The sequence below is a fragment of the Pinus tabuliformis genome, chromosome 5_2 (assembly GCF_031772625.1).
Source record: "Pinus tabuliformis cultivar Carrire ecotype Pingquan chromosome 5_2, CPIR1, whole genome shotgun sequence".
In the NCBI taxonomy this organism is placed as follows: Eukaryota; Viridiplantae; Streptophyta; class Pinopsida; order Pinales; family Pinaceae; genus Pinus; species Pinus tabuliformis.
This window is the reverse complement of record NC_142306.1, coordinates 817,832,226-817,839,757: the sequence shown is the minus strand read 5'-3', so window position 1 is coordinate 817,839,757 and position 7,532 is coordinate 817,832,226.

The following is a 7,532-nucleotide window of genomic DNA, read 5'->3' as shown; positions in this document are numbered from 1 at the left end:
AAGTGGTATTAGAGCCCTAGGTTACTAAGGTTAGACAAGCTTGTGCTGGATTTTGTTGTTGAATGCTAACTAGATCAAAGCTTAAATTAGGAGAAGGAGAATTGGCTGAAACTAACCCAGAAATTGGAAGATTCTATTCTAAGAGGAAAATGTCAGAAGAAAATCCCTTGGAATCAAACCCCCAGTTCATGGATAGTTTTATGACCCTAAGATCCATGGTGGAGGAAATGTATAGGGACTTTAAGAAACATAGAGATGAAGATTCATCAAGCTCCAAACAAGACAAAGGAGTAGAATAATATCTCCTCCGTGACCACTCTAAAGGCAAAGGGAAAGAAGAAAACTTTCTCACACCTCCTAATAGCCATGAAAATAAAAGGAAGACATCTTTGATTAAATTAGATGTTAAATTTTATTTACCAATATATGATGGAGAGTTGAATGCAGAGAAGCTGGATAATTGGATCAGACAGATTGATGTTTATTGCATAGTGCAGAGCATTGACTTAGACAAGAGTAAGATTCAGATGGCCAGCCTACACCTTGGAGGCATTGCCTTGGTATGGTAGGAAGGCAGGACACAAGCTGACATGAAGAAACATGGTAGGATTATTTCTGTTTGGAGTGAATTTGTTTCTGCAATTAAAAAGAAATTCTATCCACTAGCCTACATGCAACAAGCCATGATGAGCTGGCAAACTCTTTGACAACGAAAAGGGCAAAGTGTACAAGGTTACACCCAAGAATTTAGAAAAAGAGCTTTGATTCTAGGAATTTCTTTAGACTCGCCTGAGACTCTGTTGAAGTATATAGGTGGTCTACACAACTACATGAGGCACACTATCCTCATGTTTAATCCCACTAGCATAGATGAGGTATCCGTTTAGGCTATGCATCTAGAAGCTAGAGGTAAGAGTGGGAACCCAGAAGTTGGGGGATCATCCCAACCCACTGCAAGCAAAAATAAGGAGAAAAGAAAATAGAAATGGAAAGAGAGGAAGACAAACACTGTACAGAAAAGAAAGTCTTCATGAACTCACTGTAAGAAGGATGGGAATGATGATGAACACTACTAGATTCTGCACCCAGAGCTGAAACCTAAGAAGTTCAGGGGCAAGAAGAATAAGACTACTACAGCTATTCAAAAGGATTTGGGTCAGACTCAAGAGATGAAGCAACAATCACAACCACAAGTATAAAAGGTAAAAATTCTGAAGCATCTACTAGTAATTCTACACAATCTACTGAAAATGAAGAAAATGAGAGAAAAAGACATGAGCTTTTTCATACTCGATTTATTTCCAATCATCAAAAGATTGATACTTTGTTTGATAGTGGCTCACAAGTAAATTTAATTTCTGAAGCAATTGTAAAGAAGTTGGGATTACTAACCACACCTCACAAGAAACCATATCCATTAGGTTGGCTATGTGATAAAGCAAAGCTACAAGTGACTAGACAATGTAAACTTAAGTTTTCTTTTGAGTCAACATTTGTAGATGAGGTTGAGTTAGATATAGTTCCTTTGGACATATGTGGAATTGTTTTAGGAAGTCCTTACTTGTATGATAGAAAAGCTATTTTCTATAGAGCTGAGAACAAGTATCTACTCATTAAATATGGAATCGAATATATTGTAAGAGCTCATAAACTTAACAATAATTATACTCTCATAAACTCAAGGCAGATGAAACGAATTGTAAATTCATGCAAACAATTATTACTGATGGCTATAAAGGAAAAGAAACCTGATAAAACCAATGTATTTGAGGGTTGTGATGCTAAACAGCAAGCTAATTTAGAAAAAGTTGTTTCAAATATGATGTATTGTTTCAAGAACCTAAAGGGTTGCCACCCAAAAAGGAATAGTGCATGATATTAATTTGCAGCCAGATGCTCCATTGCCTAACATCGGAATGTACAAGTTGTCCGCTTTAGATAATGCAGAAATCAAGAAGTAGGTACAGGAGCTGCTTGAGAAGGGGTTCATTAGACCTAGCACATCACCATGTGGGTCTCCAATTGTTTTGGTGAAAAAGAAAGATGGCTCATGGGTAATGTGCATTGATTACCAAGCACTGAATAAGATAATGATAAAAAATTGTTACCCCCTTCCTCGCATAGATGATCTATTAGATCAGTTGAAAGAAGCTGTTTATTTTTCCAAGCTAGACTTGCATAGTGGCTATCATCAGGTCAAAGTTGCAGAGCAAGATGCATGGAAGACTACTTTCAAAACAAAGCAGGGATTGTATGAGTGGTTGGTTATGCCTTTTGGCTTAACTAATGCTCCTACTACTTTCATGAGAGTAATGAATGATGTACTCAGACCTTTTCTTGATGATTTTTTTATTGTATATTTGGATGACATTCTTATATTTAGCAAAACATGGGAAGAACATTTAAAGCATGTTAAGCAGACACTAGATGTTTTGGAAAGAGAAAAACTTTATGTTAAACTCTCAAAATTTGAATTTGGCAAAACATCTTTGAATTATTTGGGACATATAGTAAGGGGTGGTGAATTGAAGATAGATCCCTCTAAGGTTGCAATCATTGTAAACTGGCCTAAACCCAAATTTGCTACAAAAGTTAGAAGCTTCTTAAGAGCAGCACAATATTGGAGAAAGTTTATTTCTAACTTTTCCTTAATTGCAGCTCCCTTACATGCTTTAACAGGATTGAACAAGGTGTTTCAATGAGGAGGCAAACAGCAGAAAGCCTTTAACACCTTGAAAGAAAAGATTAGTAGAGCACCAGTACTAGCACTGCTCGATCTTCAAAGACCTTTTGGGATTGAAACAGATGCCAATGACTATGCCATGGGAGCAGTGTTGATGCAGCATGATAAACCCATATGTTATCATTCTGAGACATTTAATTATGCAGTAGTTAACTATCCCACATATGATAAAGAATTGTATGCATTAGTACAGAGTGTGAAAAAGTGGAAACATTACTTAATGGGCAAAGAGATAGTTATACATACTGATCATCAACCACTTCAATATCTACACTCCCAAACTAAGTTGCAGCAATCAAGACACTATAGATGGATGGGTTTTCTACAACAGTTTCATTTAGTCATCAGATATAAAAAGGGCATACACAATAAAGTTGTAGATATGTTATCTAGACCAATTATAAATGCATCTACTATACTTAAGCATAATTCAGTATTGCATGAGAGCTACATTGAACAATATGCTCAAGATATAGATTTTAAAGATGTATATGCAACTTTAAGTCAAGGCAAACGAGTAGAAGAATTGGATTATCATGTTAAGGACCAACTCTTGTATCATTTTGGGAAGCTATGCATTCCACAAACTGAAAGAGTAAAGATAATTCAAGAAGCACACACTTCTCTAATATCAGGTCACTTTGGTGTAAGTAAAACAGTTGCACAGCTGCAAAGATTTTGTTATTGGCCAAAAATGAATGAGACAGTTTCTAGATATGTAAGAGGGTGTACCATGTGTGCTAAAAGCAAGCCCAACAATAGAAAACTAGGCTTGTACACTCCACTACCAGTTCCTTCTCATCCTTGGGAAAGTGTTTCCATGGAATTTGTTGGAGGACTGCCTAAATCTAGGAAAGGTCATGACTATTTATATGTTGTTGTGGATAGGTTCAGCAAAATGTGTATTTTAATACCTTGTAACAAACAGATTACAACTGAACAAACTACAAAGTTGTTCTTTCAGCATGTATGGGTTCATTTTGGATTACCCACTTCCATAATATCTAATCGAGATACCCGATTTGTTGGGAAATTTTGGTCAAGTTTGTGGGAATTGATGGACACCAAGCTGAAGAAGAGCACAGCTTTTCACCCAAAAATATATGGCCAAACAGAAGTGGTCAACATGACAGTGTTCCAGTTTCTCAGAGGCTATTGCAGTAAGAAACTCTGGGATGAAAATTTATGTTATGTGCAGCATGCTTACAACCGTGCTAAACATTCTTCTACACAGAGATCTCCTTTCGAGACCTATTTTGGTTTCACACCAAGGTCTCCCTTGGAATTTTTCCTTGGTAAAGACATAGCAGTTGATGGACACAGTGATGTGGACAAGGCAACCAAGTTCATTGAACAAATCCAAGAGAATCACCAAGCAGTACAGGAAGAGCTGGAAAAGAGCCAATCCAAGTACAAGGCAAGGTATGGCAAGCATTGGATGGAGCATAGTTTCCAAGTTGGTGATCAAGTCTGGTTGTATATTAGCAAAGACAAGATGCAAGGTGAAGGTAAGAAGCTGAAGCCAATAAGGTATGGCCCTTTCAGGATACTTGAGAAAATTGGTGAGAATGCTTTTCACCTTGATCTACCAGCTTGCATGCACATCTACTGAGTTGTTAATGCAGACAGCTTGAGACTATTTGAACCTTCATTAATTGAAGATCCAAAAGAGCAGAGTCAATTACCTTCTATTGATGATCTGTTACCTAAATATCTTAATGAATTGCAAGAAGATACAGTTCTGGACAGGAAGGTAAGAACTACACACAGAGGGGATGTTGAATACCTCAGGATCGGACTCAAAGGTTCAAAGCCAAGTAGTGCGAAATGGATAGAAATTGAGCAAGCGAAGAAGCAATACCCTCACTTGATTAATGCTTGAAAGAAAACCAACTTTGGGTGGTCCAAAAGCTTTTTCAGTGGGAAGGCTGTGATCCTAATTGGATCCTAAAAACTCTCTAATTTTTCATGATTGTTTCAAATTTTGCCAAAAGATTAAAGTCTTAGAAAAATCAAAGCTATTAGAAGAAATCCTTGTAACAGTTGTAGTTGTGGCCAGAGCGGAGCAATGATGACCCTCAGTCGAGCGCGCAGACCGTTGGTCCATGGTAAAGCGCAATGGCACAAAACTGGCAAAACTAGAGGCTAATTCGGGAAACAAAGGTGGATTCTAATACGCGATTAGCGCTAAGCACTAATCATGTATCACAGGGCGTCCCTCTCTGTGAAGGAAAGAGCCAAAGCGCCGGGACCCGAAATCGCTATAAAAAATGGAAAAGTAATTGTTTCAATTCCATAGCACGGGATTCCCCAAACTGGTAGGATATAAGAAGGCTTCGAGGCGATAAGCAGTTTTGACTGAGTCCCACCCAATGCCACACATCGAGCAACACGCGTCCAGTGGATGAGAGAGAAAACCACCCGCATCAGATGGGTAAACACCATGCAACCTGTCCGCCCAATATGAAGGACAACCATAGGATCTAGGGGGCCCAATTCAACGGCAGAGGTACGTCCCGATGACTGACCAGATTTGACAGTTTAAAAATCAAGATGACAGGGGATTTGAAGTTTGATGTGGATTATGAGTTGGCAAACGATTCATGATTCTTAGGCAATCTTGGAGCAAATGGGATCAACTACCATTCAAAAATGATTCAAAGAATCTGACACCCAATTCATTGGGAAACAGGTGGCCACCTCCCTGTGAGGCGTTACCCAGTGATAATGACACAAAGCAGAGGAATTCGAACAAATAGAGGTAAGGAAACTAGAAGGCCGAGAAGTGGAAACGAACAGTCTAAAGAACAAACTGGCTTTAAAGCCATGAACTGACAGAAGCAGAGAATGGACAACACAAAGAGGCACACACAGAGAAGCAAGAAGATAATAGCAGAGAACAAAGAGTAGAAGCCAAGCTGAGCTGAAGGCAGAATCGAACCAGACAAAGCCAGAGAGAGTCAGAGAGTCTGTGTACTCCATTGAAGGCTTGAGGGGTTCAAGCAAACTCCTTGGCATAGGCCTGTCATACTACTGTGACTCTCAGAGGTCGAGATCCAGTAAGGAGATTCTGTGCACTCTATTCCTACTGACTTCATTCTGTTTAAGTGAGTCTCGAATCAAGCTCACTGTTGTAAAAACTCTGCCTGAAAACATAATAGAGAGGCCACCACTGAAAGGCTAGACTAGGAGACGTAGCCTAGGAGCATTGGGTGAACTCCTTATTAAACTTGTTTTGTTTACATGTTTGATTGTTATGTTTTCTCTGATTGCCTCAGTGTCTATGTATTCTAGCAATATTACGATCCGTTGCATAAGTAACATAGGCACATCCATGCACATGAGTCTATAATACCTTTGATTCTTTGTCCTGGATAAATTCCGGATCAGCGAGCCACTAGCATCAGTAGTGGAACATTGAGTCACTTCTTGCTTCTCCAAAGAATGATATTCTCTCATATGCCAAGTTAGAGAATCCAAGGCTAGCTCTTCAAAGTCTAAGACTTCAAAAATCTCCTTGCTCGAGTTATGAGGTGTCTTTTATAACAACATGAATGACCTTTCATATCCCCTATGACTCTTGAGTTACACTCATGACTCTTGGACTCCTAAATTATCTTTGAACTTTTATTGACTCTTTGGGTCCACATGTGACCTTTCATATTCCACAATGTGGCTCTTGGACTTCCACACATTTATATTTGTCATTTTCCTTTTGATTCTACATAGTTACATCCCACATCATGTCACAAGACACATTAACACATATGACATTGTGATGATACTTATACAAGTCATGACTTGGCATTGATTACATGGAAATTCATGATGATGTGGAAATGCCAAGGTGCTATACTTGTTGCTATGTTTTCATTCTTGATGATAGATCCAATCAATACTTCATCTTCACCCTCCAAAGGGTCTTGGATTAGTATCGAGACCTTCTAAGTCATCATGAAATGTCTTCATTCTATCATGGTCTAGGATCTCTTCATGTCTTCATGATGGTTCTTCTTTGTTCTTCTTCTATGCAAGTGCTTCTTTAGTTCTTCTCCTTTACATATTCCTTGAGGATAACCTTTCCCCATCGAGGAGGTATAATTTCTAATGAACTTCACTCATGACAAGGCAAGAGAAATATTGAAATCATTTATTCTATCCCTAACTAACTCATGGAAGATACTAATTGTTATGGGCCTATGAAAGGACTGTGAAGGAATGGCTTATTGGGGGTTGCACAGTGATTAAGGAAGGCACCAATGTCAACTAGAATTGTGCCATGCCCTATAATGGGAGGCTCTTTAGGAGCCATCATAGTGTTATGCTCTTAACCTGCAAGACGATACCGGAATACAGAATATGTGAAGAAATATACCCAGAACATAGAATAGTGAGAAACAATAGCAAGTATTTTATTATTCAGAAAGCAATGTTCACTTGCCTCTTTGAGGGGGAAACCTCCAATAGAGTAGAGCTTGATTACAAAATAAGACACGATGCTCCTCGCAGGGAGTCTCTATCCTTTATATATGACTCATACATGCAATACCATGGATCAATACCATGGTTCTTACTAATACCATCTATCTAATACCATGGCCCATTTGCAACTAACTGTGGTCCCGTCATTAATTGCGGGTTAACCACTTACAATTATTAATATGGGCTTTATTGACTCCTTACTTAACTATAAATAGGACTCGATCCTACTACATGAATAAGGGGGTTAGGGTGGGACCCTAACATGCCCTCCCCCTTAAGAATAGCCTTGTCCTCAAGGCTGAAGCTG